This window comes from Euprymna scolopes, chromosome 32 (genome assembly GCF_053919585.1).
Source record: "Euprymna scolopes isolate OS-2025 chromosome 32, ASM5391958v1, whole genome shotgun sequence".
Classification (NCBI taxonomy): Eukaryota; Metazoa; Mollusca; class Cephalopoda; order Sepiida; family Sepiolidae; genus Euprymna; species Euprymna scolopes.
This window is the reverse complement of record NC_136513.1, coordinates 67,299,524-67,319,523: the sequence shown is the minus strand read 5'-3', so window position 1 is coordinate 67,319,523 and position 20,000 is coordinate 67,299,524. Positions and strand designations below refer to the sequence as shown.

The window sequence follows — 20,000 nt, the reverse complement described above, 5'->3', positions numbered from 1 at the left end:
CCAATCTTTTATTTGATTTCATTTTATCCTAGCCTTTAATCGAAGGTTTTCAAAACTGTTCTTGGTGATCCTACAATTATTGACATTACAAGCTCCATGTATTTACTTCGATTTTCTGTCTTCTTCAGATCCAATCCGTGATCACCTGGGATTGCAAAATTGTGATCACCTGGGATTGCAAAATTGTGATCACCTGGGATTGCAAAATTGACAAGTGCGACTATTATCATGTTTGGTCTTCTCATTTGGAATATTAACATTCTTTTATTTTCTTGTTATATCTTTTTGGTCATTTCTGTGTCTAACCCTCTCTTGAATTATGTAATGTAATGTGATATATTTTTTAATAATTAATAATTTTTACTGAGGTATTTGACAATGAATCTATTTTTGTGAATTTCGTTTTGTTTTGTCAGAATTTGTAACATTTTTGCACATTGTTATTTGATTGTATTTTTTTTTTGTTGAGCAGCTATGAAAGTTTTTCTGAAGACAATTTAGTATTCAAACAGATTTTATGGTTTATTGTATGATTTAGAATAAACACTACATTGAAACAGGTGTAAGCAACTTAACCCCTTTGTATAATCTCTGTTTTTGGAAGAAAAATGGACAATAGTTCCCAATTTTCTGAGGTAAAAGTCTAATATATTTATTAAATTAAATATTTATAGATTGGATTCTGTTATAGCAATAGTTTCTGTAGCCAAAATGGAAATTTTTCAATGATTCTCCAATTTACCTTCAATAATAGTCAATCTTGAATAATAAACAGCACTGATAACCAGTGAAAAGCTGTCATAAACTTGAAAATGTCTGTTTTTATCGAATCTCAGACACCACTGACTGTGAAGAATAAACTTGCATAATTTACAGAAAGCTTGAATTATTATTTTTTTAATAATTGCACTGCTCTTATCTCACACTGTTCACCCATTTTGTTTTAGGTCAGGTTTAGTTTGGTGTGTTAAGTTTTCAGCCAGTCAACACTTTTGGTGTATTTTGTGCTGAAAAACAACATTCATTGTATACAATTAATGAAACGCAAGTTTCTATTTTAGTCATAGCTTTTATTTACATTCCTTTCGCTGCAGGAGATGTGACATAAGGTCAAAGACGTGAATTGAAGAGCCAGCATGCAAAAGAAAGTGCACTCTGGCTTACCAAAAATGCCTGAGTAGGCCCAGTATTCCCAGTAAGAATGGTTGAGGCAACTAACAATAAACTTACCTTTTTCTCAAAGTTTGAGGAGGTAAAGCCTAGGAGGGTGGCCCCCTTAGGACTGCATAGAACCATACCAGCCCAACAGAAAAAGGGCACCGGCTTCAAACTGTCTCAAATTCTGTCATACTAATTGTTAAGGACCGATACTCAACTTTATCTTGTAATTTCTCATTATCTATGACTAAATAGCTAATGAGAAATTACAATCTTATTAGATCTCATTGGATTTAAATTCATCATAACCAATTGCATAGTTTGTGATTGTATCCATTCGTAAACTGAAACTGTTCTCTTACTACAACTAAGCCTGTTTTTCTACAACAACAACAACAACAACAACAACAACAACAACAAATATGTCAGCTCATAAAGTTCGAAATTTTTTGCCTTCATTTTTTATTTTTCATATTTTTAGAAATACAAAAAACATTACTCAGTTAAAAATAAAAACAAATTCAGTCCTTGACTCTTGGCTTACATATGTACACATTCCACGCTGCCACTCATTGACAAGGTTGAGAAAATCTGCTAGATAGTCAATGTTATAACTCTCTCGACCCTTTATAAATTTTATCCGTTAGGTTGATTAGTTTTCTGTTTGCTCCTTTCCACATTAGTCCATTGCATGATGAATAAATATCTTTCTTAATGCATGAGAGAAAAAAAATGTATATAATAATAATTTTCACACAACTGTCAGTTTGTCAGTTTTTCTGTTTGTAACTAATTTAAAAGTATTAGTTCTACAACTTTGGAAATTGAAATCAATAATCCTCTAGCAGTCACATTTTTTATGTGATATTTTTTCTTGAATTAAATAGACAGACTTATTCACTAATTGAGCTACAAACGAATCAGATTTCTTGGCATAGGAATACAATTTGTTGGACTAGTTCTTATAGTGCCTACGCAGCCAAACCAGTTGTACAAACAAGACGTTCTTTTGTTGACTCTTCAAACTTAGCAGTACAGGATGGTTTTGTAAAGATTGACTATTAGCTGTTTTTAATTCCTAATTAGCACTGCCAGGATAAAGAGAATTTCTTATCTAACTCTTAGTGACATTGTGTGTTTTTTAATCTATGGATCGGATAAACATTCTATCTATAATTGTTTTAAAGATGGAGTCAAATAGATCGTCAATTAAAACCAAATTTGAATTATAATGAAGATAGATATTCATTTAGGGAATGGGACGTTTCGGCGTGGCCAATTCTGCGTTGCTGTTTAAGCTTAGCTGATTTGGCGCCGCCAATTCAATGCCAGGGTCGATTTAGTAGAGAGACAATTTGGCGTTGAAAATGCCAGTCACATTTTTATAAAGATTTTATAACTGTTTTTAAAAAATTTAGAAAAACAATATGAAAATATATCATAATAACTGTTTTTAAAAAAATTACAAAAACAATATGAAAATATATCATATTAACTATTTTTAAAAAAATTAGAAAAACAATGTTAAAATGTATTATATTAACTGTTTTTAAAAAAATTGTAAAAACAATATGAAAATATATCATATTAACTATTTTTAAAAAAATTAGAAAAACAATATGAAAATATATCATATTAACTATTTTTAAAAAAATTAGAAAAACAATGTTAAAATGTATTATATTAACTGTTTTTAAAAAAATTGTAAAAACAATATGAAAATATATCATATTAACTATTTTTAAAAAAATTACAAAAACAATATGAAAATATATCATATTAACTATTTTTAAAAAAATTAGAAAAACAATGTTAAAATGTATTATATTAACTGTTTTTAAAAAAATTGTAAAAACAATATGAAAATATATCATATTAACTATTTTTAAAAAAATTAGAAAAACAATATGAAAATATATCATATTAACTGTTTTTAAAAAAATTAGAAAAACAATGTTAAAATGTATTATATTAACTGTTTTTAAAAAAATTGTAAAAACAATATGAAAATATATCATATTAACTATTTTTAAAAAAATTAGAAAAACAATATGAAAATATATCATATTAACTATTTTTAAAAAAATTAGAAAAACAATGTTAAAATGTATTATATTAACTGTTTTTAAAAAAATTGTAAAAACAATATGAAAATATATCATATTAACTGTTTTTAAAAAAATTAGAAAAACAATATGAAAATATATCATATTAACTGTTTTTAAAAAAATTACAAAAACAATGTGAAAATATATCATATTAACTGTTTTTAAAAAAAATAGAAAAACAATATGAAAATATATCATAATAACTATTTTTTAAAAAATTAGAAAAACAATATGAAAATATATCATAATAACTGTTTTTAAAATAATTAGAAAAACAATATGAAAATATATCATATTAACTGTTTTTAAAAAAATTAGAAAAACTATGAAAATATATCATAACTGTTTTTAAAAAAATTAGAAAAACAATATGAAAATATATCATAATAACTGTTTTTAAAGAATTAGAAAAACAATATGAAAATATATCATATTTACTATTTTTAAAAAAATTAGAAATTGTAAAAACAATATGAAAATATATCATACAAACTGTTTTAAAAAAAAATAAGAAAAACAATATGAAAATATATCATATTAACTGTTTTTAAGGAAAAAAATCATGTTTTTGCATAACTCTTTTTGGTTAATTATTTTATAATTAATTTAAGGATCAAAAACTTAAAAAATATTTTTAGGTTTATTTTTTAATTAAGAACAACAATATGAAAAATAATCTCAATAAAACAATATGAAAATATGAAAAACAATATGAAAAATAATCTCAATGAAACAATATTAAAATATGAAAAACAATATGAAAAATAATATCAATAAAACAATATGAAAATAAGAAAAACAATATGAAAAATAATCTCAATAAAACAATATGAAAATATGAAAAACAATATGAAAAATAATCTCAATAAAACAATATGATAATATAAAAAAACAATATGAAAAAATAATCTCAATAAAACAATATGATAATATAAAAAACAATATGAAAAATAATCTCAATAAAACAATATTAAAATATCAAAAACAATATGAAAAATAATCTCAATAAAACAATATGAAAATATCAAAAACAATATGAAAAATAATCTCAATAAAACAATATGAAAAACAATATGATAAATAATTTCAATAAAACAATATGAAAAATAATATGAAAAATAATCTCAATAAAACAATATTAAAATAAGAAAAACAATATGAAAAATAATCTCAATAAAACAATATTAAAATATGAAAAATAATATGAAAAATAATCTCAATAAAACAATATTAAAATATGAAAAATAATATGAAAAATAATCTCAATAAAACAATATGAAAAATAATATGAAAAATAATCTCAATAAAACAATATGAAAATAAGAAAAACAATATGAAAAATAATCTCAATAAAACAATATGAAAATAAGAAAAACAATATGAAAAATAATCTCAATAAAACAATATTAAAATATGAAAAATAATATGAAAATATCAAAAACAATATGAAAATATGAAAAACAATATGAAAAATAATCTCAATAAAACAATATTAAAATATGAAAAACAATATTAAAAATAATCTCAATAAAACAATATTAAAATATGAAAAACAATATGAAAAATAATCTCAATAAAACAATATGAAAATAAGAAAAACAATATGAAAAATAATCTCGATAAAACAATATGAAAATATCAAAAACAATATGAAAAATAATCTCAATAAAACAATATTAAAATATCAAAAACAATATGAAAAATAATCTCAATAAAACAATATGAAAAACAATATGAAAAATAATCTCAATAAAACAATATTAAAATATGAAAAACAATATGAAAAATAATCTCGATAAAACAATATGAAAATATCAAAAACAATATGAAAAATAATCTCAATAAAACAATATTAAAATATCAAAAACAATATGAAAAATAATCTCAATAAAACAATATGAAAATAAGAAAAACAATATGAAAAATAATCTCGATAAAACAATATGAAAATATCAAAAACAATATGAAAAATAATCTCAATAAAACAATATTAAAATATCAAAAACAATATGAAAAATAATCTCAATAAAACAATATGAAAAATAATCTCAATAAAACAATATTAAAATATGAAAAACAATATGAAAAATAATCTTAATAAAATAATATGAAAATATGAAAAACAATATGAAAAATAATCTCAATGAAACAATATGAAAATAAGAAAAACAATATGAAAAATAATCTCAATGAAACAATATGAAAATAAGAAAAACAATATGAAAAATAATCTCAATAAAACAATATGAAAATATCAAAAACAATATGAGAATTTATCTCAATGAAACAATATTAAAATATGAAAAACAATATGAAAAATAATCTCAATAAAACAATATGAAAATATGAAAAACAATATGAAAAATAATCTCAATAAAACAATATGAAAATAAGAAAAACAATATGAAAATTAATCTCAATGAAACAATATGAAAATAAGAAAAACAATATGAAAATTGATCTCAATGAAACAATATGAAAATATGAAAAACAATATGAAAAATAATCTCAATAAAACAATATGAAAATAAGAAAAACAATATGAAAATTAATCTCAATGAAACAATATTAAAATATGAAAAACAATATGAAAAATAATCTCGTTGTTCACGAATGAATTTTTTCTGTGTTTGTGTTATTTCAAATAAATACGGTTATTTTTAAGTACTTTTTTATTTAAGAAAACAAATATGAAAATATGAAAACCAATATGAAAATATAATCTTGTTGTTGACGACTGAATATGGTCTGTTTTTGTGTTTTGTTTTAAATATGAAGTTTTGAAATATGAAGTTTCAATTTGAAGTTTTTAATGTTTTTATAACTTTAACTGTTTTTTAAAGGAAAAATCATTTTTTTGTAAAATTCTTTTCGATTAATTATTTTATGATCAGTTTTTCAAGGATTAAAAGCTTTAAAATATTTAAAAATTATTTAAATCAAGGAAAACAATTGTATTATATTTTTATAAAATATAATCTCGTTGTTAATGACTCAGTTTTGTTTGTTTATGTGTTGCTTATTTTTAAATTTTGTTTTCTTTTAAAAATTTTTATTTCAATTTTATTCAAAGAAAAATATATTCGTTTACTGAATTACTTTTAAAAATATAAAAAAATGAAGTGCTAATTTGATACTGAATAATCCCTCCACTCTTGCTGAATTGGCTATGCCAAATTCGCCAAGCCAAAATGGCTAATCTGAAATGGCAATGCTAGATTGGCCATCCCTTTACCTCAACACCAAATCCATTTTAAGATCCTCAAATATGCGTAAATTTTGCGATTTTTTTTCAGATTCTATAATGTAGGTCATAAATTTTTTAATTTGTTAACTTTAGTTATATTTGTAGAATTTTAAGCATTGGAACTATTCTTGTTGTTAGTTTTATATTTTGGCCAATGTAACATCTGAACTTTTTAAGGTGCATTTTTCTGAATTTGAAAATCTTCTAGTTCAACTTGTGAATCTTTATGTCAAACTTATGAACTTATCAAACTGAACCCTTCATTTAGGCTATGGGGTAAATTGTTCTCCTTCTGTCAGCCATGATGTGTTACATCATTCTTAATAAGTAGTTAGGATTGAATTTTTAAACCTTAGAAGACTGTTAATCAACGCTTGTAATTAGTAGGCCATCGGTCTATATGGACAATTCTAGTACAAAACAGATCTTCTAATTGATAACACACTCACTAACTAGTCAGTAGTTTTTTCCCTTGCCCTTTTAACATTCTTCTGGATTGGCCAACAGCTAACCCAATCTCTGTTCCTTCAAAAGTCACATGAGTCAGTCTATGCAAATCCATGTAAACTCGCTTCTTATCCCTTTCCAACTATTTCCTTATACCACTAAACTATCGGTTGATTGCTTGGCTGCTTAGTGACAGAAGCCCTCGAAGACAGTTGCCAATCCCCCCCCACTTTCAACCTTCCTTTTGGCAATACTTGACCTCAAATATCACGGTCCTAGATATGACCTTAAACTATATCCGATGGTGAGACCCCAGCTTGTGGGCTTTGGGGAGTATGGAGCCACCATTTAACTTTTCACTCTGACCCGGAGTGGTAGTACCTGTTAGGGTCCCAACTATGGGTCAAATAGAAACTGACTTAAAAAAAACAAATGTACTCTATCAAAAAATTGTTCTTCAAAATCACTGGATTCGGCATTAAATAACTTGAAAAGGGTTGATATGCCGTAAAACAAAAACAAACAAACAAACAAATCAAATAGCACTTTGAAAATATCCATTATTCTTTTTCCAAGTTCCTCACTTTTGGTTAATATCAGCCTAACTGCATTTTCAACAAATGTTCATAAAGCAGTTTGATGGCAAAAACCATTTCTTCCATGTCGAATAGTTGTTGAGTACTTTTTAAAACCTATGAATTGGATTAACATATCTGTGCAGTCACACACACACACACACACACACACACACACACACACACACACACACACACACACACACACACACGCACACACACACACACACACACACACACACACACACACGCTCACGCACAAATAAACAAACTTTTATTCATTTCAATTTTCCCCACGCATTTTGCACAAAAAATAAGTCTTGCCAGCAACCGCACAATTTCAAATATGCCCACACACTTTTCTTAAAACAGCAAAAGTAAAATAAACATGTTTTTGGCAGACGTAGTTGAAGACAGCATCATGTGACACAAGTAACCAATGAAAAAATTAAGAAGATTGTCTTTTTAACGCTTTTCCAAAAGCCAAAATATCAGCAGGAGCAATCGTGTTTTGGAGTCGGCCCAAAATGTATAAAACGCATCAAACAGTCTTCTACAGTGAGAATTCAGCTTTTTTCCTTTCTTCTCGCTTCGATGACACAAGAACATGCCAACACCGTCAACACCATGATACACACACCACGCAAACACTCAAAACACTCAAAAATCACTTATGCACACACGCATTAATTCTGCGCATTTTCTAAATTAATAACAACAAATCACTTTCTTCATGAATTACTTTCCTCATGAGACTTTTTAAATAAGGGCAACTTCGCCAGATAAACACAAACTTTAAAATAATCTCATTATTTTTGTGACAGGATCTTCCACTCAGTTTAGCAACTGGCTCTAAGCTCATCAAAAACTGTGGCTCGTGATCGTCTCTACCAGGAGATCTTCACATAAAAGACTCAGCATCTCAGCTCTGTGTTGATTTCTGCTGAAAAGCAAAAATAACGCTTCTCATGACAGAGTCAATTTTTCTAACTACGAAAAGTGAATTTCACAATGGTTACAGGTTTTTACATATGTACACCGACAGTTCACCAAAACATGAAAGTTCTCACAAAATCTTCTCCTTCGTTCTATGGATGACGGTCAGGATGAATGGAGGGGGGTCTGGGGCGTTCTTGGAGCGTGTGTCTTTCTCGAGATTTGGCTCAATCTGTCTCTTCCAACCTGTGCTCTTATACTAAGGTCACGGGTTGGGTCTGGCGATCCACTGACCCAATCAGGGCCAGCCATGTCAAACGGGGAATACCCGACTTCTTTGCGTGTGTGCATTTCATCGGTCATTCGTAACGTGCGATTCTGGGACCAAGACTCAACTGCACGTTTACATGACCCCAAAGGTCAAACTTTGTCAATTCTCTATTCAGAAACCCAGAATGTCTGAGCCAGGGTTTTTCAGGCCAGACAATGTCATCGTTCCTTATTCTGACATTTCCTATCATTGTTTTAAACAAATAAAAAATATCTGTTTCTGTCATTGTCCCAAACAATAGAATATCTGTCTATATTTTTATCAAACACAATAACTCGTCCCTTTTTAGTGGTCACTTGTGGCTGTCCAGGATTCAATTAACATTTAACGGACAATCTCAGCATATTTACCCGATCTTACTCAGAATTTTAGGGGATCTTAACCTCCCAATGGAGAGCAGTATCGCTCCTCAAGACAGTGACGTCACATTTTCACACAGGACTTTAACCTTCTAAACTCATTAATTCCACGAAGGACTTTCACCTAACATTTTAATTATAATGACTTCGAAAGAATTTTCACCAATTGGACCTTTGTTTAATCACCTTATTGTTTTTGTTAAAAATAAATATGGTGCATTTAAATCAGAAGGAGGTGTCGTTTTGTTTCATTCCTTTTTTTTTAATTTTGTTTGGGGAAAAGAAATTTAATTTTACTTAAACTTCTACACCCCTACATATCTAATTGTTTCGAAGGTGGAGTTAAAGGGAATGTCAATCACAACCGACACGAGCATTGCCACCTTTCTTTAGATAAGTTCTAGTGAAATGATGCACTTCCAAACCCATCTGCTCATTCTATTTCTATACCATTTCCTGATGTACATAATTCTTTATCATTTGCTCAAGTAGAATTGCTTCTTCTCTCTAATAGCTGCCATGCTGTTTCAGTTACTGTGATTTCCTTTTAAGAATATATTTATAGTCTCATGTGCAAGAATTGAACTTTCAAGGGAAAAATTCCTCACACAGAAGTGTAATATTTATTTCTATGGTAATTTATTTCTTACCTCACATCATAAATAGGAAAAAACAAAACAAAAAAAAACAAAACACAATTATATAAAATATCCTGGAATTTGAGAAACTTTTGCTATTTAAAAAACTAATCCCAATTAAATTTAATCTCATAAATTTGAAACATTTTAAATCCATAACTTCAGTAATGTAATCTATATTTGCGCATATTGCATTTATCAAATCAATGTTTGCGATTGGGTTGAAGTATTTCGAGGGATCTCCTTGCACGTAAAGCTTCCAAGTGTGTCGAATTATTTTAGACCTACCCTAAAAATATTTCCTCATTATAGTTAGATGAATTTTATTATTATCAGTAGAAATATTAGAGCGAATACCATTATTGTTATACCGGTAGAAAACAAGCAACGACGAGCTTAGAGGCTTTTGTTTTAAAAAGCAAACACTTATTATTGAATGGTTCGTCTTTTTTATTATTAAAGAGCTCGTTGGCTTTTAGAGTTTTCGCCCTTGATTTTGCGAATCACGCACCTAGCGCGCTCGTGCGTGTGGTTACAAAGAAACAGCGAGGAAAGGGGAGGGAACGAGACTATTTTTGTGTCGTCCTCGACGATACGGCCAATACTTAAATGTACAGGTAAGACCCCTTCCCCGCCACCTCCTCGTAACATTGCATAAATACTTCGAACAGAAGTTAAACTATCCCATATTTATAATTTGAATAATGCAAAGAACACAGAAGTGGCTGCTCCTGTTTTTTTTTGTTTTAATTTTTTAACTGTTTTCTGAAAAAATAAAAATGTAAACAATCAACCTAAGCCGCAAACAACACAAAGTGCATAAATGAGGTAATCTTGACACACAGCGGTAGGGAAACGAAAATAGACTCCTGACTCAGGTATATGTAAAAACGGAAATTTGATATGTCAAGGTTACCAAATTCTCATTTATTAAGAGAACAAAAAAAGACTTTTTTTTTTTTAAATGAAAGGGAAAATATTTAAAATTAAATCAACCAGACAGATGTTTCAGTCTGCGAATATGAAACTGAAATCAACAACAGCAATTCTTTATCGGAAAGCTGAAGAACAAATTCAACAAAACAATACCTGTGGAATCAAAGAATAACACTTCATTAATAATAAAATCTTAATTTTTATTTGGTCTCTAGCAGCACTAGTGAACCTTAATACTAGACTTTTAACTATACATTTGAATTCTATCCAAAAATTAAATTTAAATTGGCAGTTTGAAGGCTTCAAAATCATTTTAAATCGTTTCGACCATTACCGCATATGGATAGAATAATAAAACATTTCTTATTTATTGTTGTGTGTTTGTTCTCATTTATTCGAGAGCAATATTAGGTGGTTTTTAATGTGAGGAATATCTATAGTTCCCCTAAAAAGGCCACTCTATTAAATAATAATAATAATAATAATAATAATAATAATAATGATAATAATAATAATTGCCACAGTCTAGGAAGATCTCTTCCGAACAGATTCTACACTTTAAACACACGCCAAAGGATTTTAAAATATTCTTTATTTTTTTTTCCCATTTGTTAAATCACGCTACGAAAAAGAATCGATGTTTATTGGATGTTTATTATAGCTTATTAGCTATAATATACATCAATTCTTGATGGTATAAAATAGTTGCTTAACATAGCAATTATTCAAGTGTACTTTTCTTTTTTTTTCTCTTGAAAAAAGCTATTATATTTTTTGCGCGCGAAAACTAGTTTTAGTACTAGCAGACAAAATAATTGTACTATAGGGATAGTTGAAAAGTTTCGCACGTTGTACTTGGTATTCGTACAGATAAAATCGATTCTTAACTGAAATTTTAATTTACATTTTAATCTTTATAAAATTGAACTTTTAATCCAAATTTTTAATCCATTTATCTATTTTTTATTTTCTATAATTCATTATTTTTAAATTATCGATTAGTTGTTTTCTGTTGATTTTTTGTGCGTGTGTAAAAAAGTTTATTTTATATCATTTTTTTTTTTTTTTTTGTATTATACTAGCCTGGATACACATGAATAGAAGATAGAAGAATAAAAAAATAAAATATGTAACATCTGTTAACTATTCGCGTTACTTATCCACGGTTATGTTACTTTTTACATCTCGATTATTCATTTTGGCAATTGGTTCAGAAAGAAAAAAATGGAAAAATTAATCACCGGCTGACTGACTGTTTGTTCTAGTTTCCGTGTCTATATAACAATTCCCAGTAAGAACGAAAGGAAGTGTTTTTTTTTTATCTTCTCTGCGCAAATTTGGTCCCAAGAAATAAATTTTAGTCCAATATATATATATATATATATATATATATATATATATATATATATATATATATATATATATATATATATATATATATATATATATATATAAGTAGGTTGTAGTTTGCTTGAAGCATTGTTGAAGAAAATTATAAGGTAAAATTAAAAGCTGTCTTCTCTTGAAAATGGACTAATAAGTCTGAAATATATTGAGATTTATATCACCATTGAATACAACAGAAAAAAAAAATTACTGTTGTTTAGAGTTAAAATTTGTGTGAAAAAGAAAAAAAAAGAACTTTATTTTTTTTGTTTGCATTTAATTTTACTCTATATAAAAAAAATCTCGCATTGTTCTTGGCTTTTAATTTTACCTTATAATATATATATATATATATACACACACACCCACACACACTCGGGTTTGCTCGGCACATGGCGTAAACTGCCGGATTATGCCGTGCGTTGTCGAGCAAATGTTAAAATATCAGAAAGCGACAACTAACACGATTCCTCAATGAAAAGCCACATAATTAGCAGACGACTTTTGATAAATTGGAAGAAAAAGAAAGAAAAATTTTTTTTTTTAGTCATTAATTTTTAATCGTGGAGAGCAGTGCCACTGCAGCAGCACTGCACACACGGCAATTCATCATATACTGGACAAGTTAGTACAGACGTAGAGTATTGCCGACAGAACAGATTGATAGCATCTGAAATGAGATGCAGGAGATATCCCCCCCCCTCAACAATAATGATAACAATAATAATAATTTGAAGAAGAAAATGTAGGGTGGGCTTTGGCTCCTTGGTGAACCGAAGCTTAGCTACTCCGGTAGCCACGGGTGGGCTCGGATCATACTGTTACCGATTGACGGAACAAACTCTAACCCTAAATCCTAACCATACCCCCACTTCCCAAAGTAGTTTTTAAGCACGCGAAAAAAAAAAAAAAAAAAAATGGCACTTATGCACCTATATTGCCATGCTGAAATAATAATGCTATTATTTAGAAAGCCATTCTTAACATGGGGAAAGAGGTTGTAGCTATTCTGTACTTTCACCTAACAATGTAATAAAAAGGATGCCTATGCACTTTTGTTACCGCGCTATTTTTGAAAAATAGTATTTTCAAGTTAAATTCAAGTTTTACGATATCTTTTCTATCAAACTGAAAGTAGAGAATAGTTAGAAAACACCCTCCCCATGTTAAGAATAGCTTTCTAAATAATAACGTTCTTATTTTAGCATGGTAACAAAAGTGCACAAGTAGCAGTATCAGAATTTTTGTAGGAATTTTTGACACCCCTAACACGAAACTGCGAATACAATATAAAAATCTCGTAATTTCTCTGTTAAAAGTGGGTTATTTATTTTCTTTATGGATTATACTTCCAAAATAAACTATTACAGTTGTTTTAAAAGTAATAGAAATATTTTTTTTTTTTAAACAGTAATGAATTTTCCGAACTCAATATTTTTCAATTTTTAAACTTTAAAAATCTATCAAAATTTTTCTATTGATTCTATTTTTACGATATTTTCAGGGTCAATGTGAAATTTTATGTTCTTTCCAATAAACCGAATATAATATTTTAGACAAACGTTTTTTTTTAAATTCACGCCCCCCCCCCCAAGTGTCACCCATTTTGAAATGTCTATTAAAAAGTAAATAATTAATTTATGTCGGGGAGTTTTATACATCACAAATTGAAGAGAAAAGGTCAATAAATAATATATTCAAATTTAAAACAAAAAAAAAATTCGCTTTTTTAGAAATTTACCTGTAAAGTCCGAAGTTTAAAACCTTATTTTATAAGAACACATTGTTTTTTTTTGTCTTTTTTTTTTTTTTTTAATGAAACCTTGGTCCTTGCTTCTTTAATTGAAAAAATAATTAGGGCTTGAATTACATTTTTCGAGGAGTTATAAGCTTGGAAAGACAGGGGGTCGAATAATTCACGCCTCTCATTTTGAAATGTCTATTAAAAAGTAAATAATTAATTATGTCGGGGAGTTTTATATATCACAAATTGAAGAGAAAAGGTCAATAAATAATATAATCAAATTTAAAACAAAAAAAAAAATCGCTTTTTTAGAAATTTACCTGTAAAGTCCGAAGTTTAAAACCTTTTTTTTTAAAAAAAAAACACATTGTTTTTTTTTTTTTTTTTTTTTTTTTTTTTAATAAAACCTTGGTCCTTGCTCCTTTAATTGAAAAAAAAATTAGGGCTTGAATTACATTTTTCGAGGAGTTATAAGCTTGGAAAGATGAGGTAGCAGTATCAGAATTTTTGTAGGAATTTTTGACACCCTTAACACGAAACTGCGAATACAATATAAAAATCTTAGATGGGGTGGAATTATTCACTATTTTCACGAAATTTCTGACACTGCTAGTGCACAAGTACCGAAAAAAGATATCGTAAAACTTGAATTTAACTTGGAAATATTATTTAAAAAAAAAATAGCACGGTAACATAGGGGTATTATTTTTTTACTTTAAGGCCCGTCTCACGTTCGTATAATTTTTTTTTTTTTTTTGTATATTTTAAAATTTTAATTCGTATCCGATGAATGTTCATATCTTCTGTTTCCTAGCATTTTTAAGATTTGCTCGGCGACGGTCAGTATAATTAGGTGGTCAAGTGCCGGGAAAACATGAGCGGACGTCTAGACATCCGGTTCACAAAATGCACTAGCGCGTTGAATAAGTGCCTACATCAAGGATACCTTTCCCTGTAACATGGACATCTCCAAAAGTAGACGGCAGATATGGCTACATTTAGAGTAGTGCTTATTCACAGAAGAGTATTTATATTTTCTCTCTACCATTCTCACAAAGATGGAGTGGCTATATTTGAGAGTCTCGCTAAGCAAATTGGTCATACTCTGTCTGCTCATCCCTCAACCAACATTCACGTCTGTGAAGATTTTAATGTTCACAATGTTGAATGGCTAGTTCACTTAAAATGGATGACGAAGGGGGATTTTGTTATGCTCCCTCTCTTATGACCTAATTGTTAACGAACCTGATGCTGATGAACAATTTGCAAGTATTTTAGATCTTTTTCTAACATCTTCTGATGACTTGGTTGTCTCAATAAAGATAAAAAAAAAGTTTTACAAAACCTCAAATATTCCTCTTTATTGAACAGTGTACCGATACTCGATAGCTGACTGAAACGGTTTCCAAACATTTAAAACCGAACTACCCCTATGCTCTATGTTTTAAAAGAACAAAATGCGTCTAACAAAGCATCTGACTAAACAGAATAAAGTCACATTCTCTCCAAAAAATTCCAACAGAAACCGAACAGCCAGCCATGGTAAACTCCCGAATGTGTTGCCGCTATTGCAAACAGAAACCACTACTTCAATTGCTTTAAACATAATTTTTTTTGATGTTTTGCAATTAAAATTACTTTTAGAACTGCCAGAAATCACAGCGACAGGATTATAGAAGACGAAAGAGGGTCATATACTCAGTTCATCAAGTCCAAAGTAGAGGAACACAGGCTTGGTTCCCATGAGTTTTGGCGAATAACAAAGTCCTGAACACGTGTGTCCTCTATCTTTACCATCAACAAACCTAAGGTAATCTCATAAGCATCGTACAAAGTCAAACTCTTTGCCAAGAACTTTGCAGCAAACTCAACCCTATGAGATCAAGGCCATCTACCTCCCAAAAAACCAAAAATGGTCTGAGCAACATTCATATATCTGTTTGTGATATTGCCACACTCATCAAGAACCTTGATGCCAACAAAGTAACTGGTCCTGACAATATTCCAGTTATAGTACTAAAAAAAGCTGCAACTGGAACTAACACTAATTCTTGAAAAACTTTTCAATCGATGCATAAAACAGAAATGCTTCCCAACACCTTGAAAACCTCATTAGTTTGCCCAGTCTGACCTTCTTGGGTCTGCAAGAACCAGCGTGCTTCCACTGGCAACTGTCTCTGGGTCATAGCAGTAGATCTTTATTTGACCGATCGACTCTGGTGTTCTGACTTTCTGACTCCTCCCACACCTCTCATCATTCCTCACAGACTATGCCTTTCTTAAATCTCTTATGCCACTCAAAAACTGATGCTCGATTCATGCAAGATATGGTACAAAACAGTCTGAATCATTCCATACATTTCTGTGGCATTTTTTTTTTCCAACTTTAAAACAGAATTTTATTGCATATCGTTCTTCTAAAGTGTCCTCACGTCCAGATTGCATTTTTGAAATTCACCAGCTGTGACAATCAGGCTTTAGTAGGGTGTATTCCAATTCCTACTGTAGCTGTTCATTTGAATCTGAAATCATAAAAATGGGTCAGTCATCTCACAATTGTATATCAATAACATAATGAATTTTCAGTTTTAAATGCCTATATATGATAATAATTGTCGTTTTACTGAATTTGAATCGAATTTTTATTTATTTATTTTTTTTTTTACTCGAAACTAACCTGAATTAACCTAAGTTTTAGGTTTATTTTGATAAAAGTAGATTCGATTCAAATTCTGTAGAAACACCATTTTGTTTTTATTATAATCAGCTTGAGGTTATATTGAATTTCGAAAGCCTAAACAATGTTTACGTTTTCGAAATCATCACTACACAAGAACGTTGTTTTAAGGCGTCGATAATGTAGTCACGATTTTTGTCGCGCATTTTCATTATTTTCGTACGGTAAAATAAAAAAAAAATGATATTTTTTTACGACGTGCCCCAGCGACGCTGGGACCCAGCGTAGTATAAACACTTTCAACCTCCCATGTTAAGAACGGCTTTCGGAATAAATACCCCCCTCCCTATCTCGAAAACCGTTCTTAATATGGGGAGATTGGGAGTGTTTATACTACGCTGGGGGAGATCGTAAAAAAATACTAAAATGATTACTAATTCTTGTTTTAAATGACACAGAAGTTATGGTAATTAAATATTAACTTAACGCCGTGGTGGTGTGAGGAGGTGGGGGAGTTTAAATCTGTGACGTTCGTTGGACTGGTGTTAGTAGTGTAGGTACAATAGTACACCACTGGTGTAGTGGTGTACTATTGTACCTACACCACTATTGGTGTACTATTGTTTTTTGCTCACACTTCAGAAAAACTAATTTTGAGTCTCAAATTTCTTATCCTGAAATAAAATTCTATTTCTTTTTTAAAATGTTGAATCGAAATCGAATGTTTTAATCGCTTCCGGCCATAGTTTATTTATTATAAAAAAAATTAATCGAATATATTTTTACAGTTTAAAAATGTTATACACAAAACAAACATTTTAGTACAAACGATAAACGTTGAAAAAGAAAAGAAAAACAAACAAGAAAAAGAAAACAAAAACAAACTCGTTGATAATTTAACAATGAATTAATAGGTTAGACATTTGTAATGAAAACTAATTTTTATATGCGTTAAAAAGTTAAAAAAAAAGAAGAAAAAAAATCAAATTTTATTTCAGGAGAAAACACACTCCTTCATAGTGTGATGAATCGATTTTATCTAACTGTTGTTCGAATAACAAGCGAAATAAACAAGATATTCCAACGAAGCCTATTGTACAATTGACCCTTTCCATCTCCGATTTCCACTGGTAGGAAAACAAAATTAAAATTATTTTTTTAATAAAGATTCATAATACAGGAATTTTTACACTTGTTAAATCAAGACTTACTAAGAATAATCGATATTTATAGTTTTTAACTTAAGTAAAATCCTATATAATTTGTGTGTAATTTTATTTTATTTTTTTCACATTGTTTTTCTTTTCACTAAAAATAATTTTCTGTTTTTTGAACGGAGTTTTTATTTCTGCAACAAAAATAAAAGTAAATATAGGTTTACAATAATAATTATTGAGTTATTTTTTAACAGTACTTCTTCCCCATATATTTGATATTTATAATTCGTTTACGAGCACAAAAGAACCATAATACTTGACTTTTTGATTATAAACTTTAATTTTAGCTAGAAATAAAGTTTATCAATTGTTTCAAAATCACATTTTTAAAATTTAAACAATTAATTGGCACCAACATTAAAATTTTTTTAAACTAACCCCAAACCTGTCCGACATAATGTTTACATTTGTCCGTAGGAAATACCAAAGTGGTTTTGGAACCTTTAAACTATCGATTCGAAAGTAAATACAATTTATAAACAAGAGTCGGACATTGAAATAACTAGTATTATTTTCCTGAAGTGCCAACGTTTTAGTAAAGAAAGAACCATTCTTTATTTTGATTTTTTCCAGTGAACCTAAGTTTGTAAATCGCTAAGTAAACAGCACAGAGAAAGAATTAAGATAAACTCAAACCCAAGAAACAACCCCCCCTTTTTTTTAAATTCTTCCAGTAATTATTAATATTCATTTGTTTGTTTTTTTGTTTGTTTCAACTAAAAACAAATTAAATAGCAGCGTAACCATTTGTATGTTTTAAACGTCCCAATTAAAAATAAATAAATAAACGATTATTATTTAAAATGGCATTGCAATTAATTAATAAAACATTTATAAAGATTTAATCGATTCTTTAAAAAAAAAAATAGAGAACTTGGTATTTTTTTTTCTTTTTTCATCTACAAAAACAACTCGGTGGGAGAAAAGGGAACTCTTATGTCACAGACACAGAAAAGGACGATGAATCCAATTTTTTAAAACTCAGTAAAAACTATATGCAAAATAGATGAATTAAAGCTATATGAATATTTTTACTTTGTTATATATGAAATTTAAATAGAATTCTAAGACTACAGATCGAATAATGACGTCTTTTAAAAAGAGAATTTGGGACGCTGAAAACATACATAGCCGCACTAATACCAGCACTTTTTTAAAAATTGATTGTTGCATTTTTTTTTTTTTTAGGAAAGTAAAAGTGCATCTCTTTAATAATAAATGTTCATTATTTTGATTTTTTTCTCTTCCACCGGTTTGTGTAAATTGTCCCAACACAGAAGAGATAAATAATTGAAGAATCGATGTTTTAAACAAAAAACAAACAAAAAAAACATACAATTAAAAAGAGCCTGTTCACAAGTGTAACTGCACTTCAATATTCCTTTATTATTATTATTATTTTTTTTTTTTCAATCTCTTTTTTATTGTAAAATGCCCCCCTCTCTCACCAACAACAAAGAGATACGCACAAACCATCACAATAAACAGTGAGCGGTCGCACTACTTCTCGGATTCATTCATTCTTTTCTTCATCTACATTCATTCATTAATGATCGGTCGGCTTGTTAATACAAACTACTAAACAGGTATTTTATTTCCGTTACTTTTTTTTCCTTTTACTATTCTTTTCTTTCAAGCAACAAAAACAGCAGCTCAAAATATACACAATAATAATATACATTATAGCCAAATTCTAGATACGTTTTTAACGACCGTGAGTTTAAAATTACATTTTTCTTAAAGGAATTTTTTTTTTCAAGGTTAAAACATACTGTTGTTATATTTGTTTTAATTTCAAAACAATGCTAAATTATTGTTTTTCTTTTTTCATAAAATAACACCGTCAATGTTCGTTTTTTAATACTTTTAAAACGATTTGAAGCCAAACCGCGGGATTTTTTTCACGTCCCCAAAACCACAGGTTTTAATTACGGCAGTTTTAATGAGGGGGGGGGGGGAAGGCGAAATGACCAATAATTGTCCCCGAAAACTAAATGCCTTTCTTTTTTATGATTATATTTATTCAATTTAAATTTCATTATAAAATTTTATTTAAGTTAACACAACCGCTTTCAATTAAAATTCTTCCCATGAATTTCATATTGAGATAATCGAATATTTAACATTTTCAAATCGAACGATACTCCCAGAAAAAAAGTATTCTATTTGAAATGTCTTTACAAATAAAATCGTATTCAAGTTTAATTTATTTAAAAGCTGTGATTCGTTTCATTACTTTTG

At 28.6% G+C, this 20,000-nt stretch overlaps 1 long non-coding RNA gene across 2 annotated transcripts in view; it reads left to right on the top strand.

The window, feature by feature from the left end:
* Positions 1-10,276: 10,276 nt before the first annotated feature.
* LOC145256403 (uncharacterized) overlaps positions 10,277-20,000 on the top strand; it is a 103,372-nt gene continuing 93,648 nt past the window's right edge. The window contains exon 1 of one of the 2 annotated variants that reach the window (XR_013863986.1): positions 10,277-10,416. This is a non-coding gene — a long non-coding RNA (uncharacterized LOC145256403). Of the gene's footprint in view, positions 10,417-18,034; positions 19,346-20,000 lie in introns of those variants that run through there. The other variant, XR_013863985.1, reaches the window with a different exon arrangement.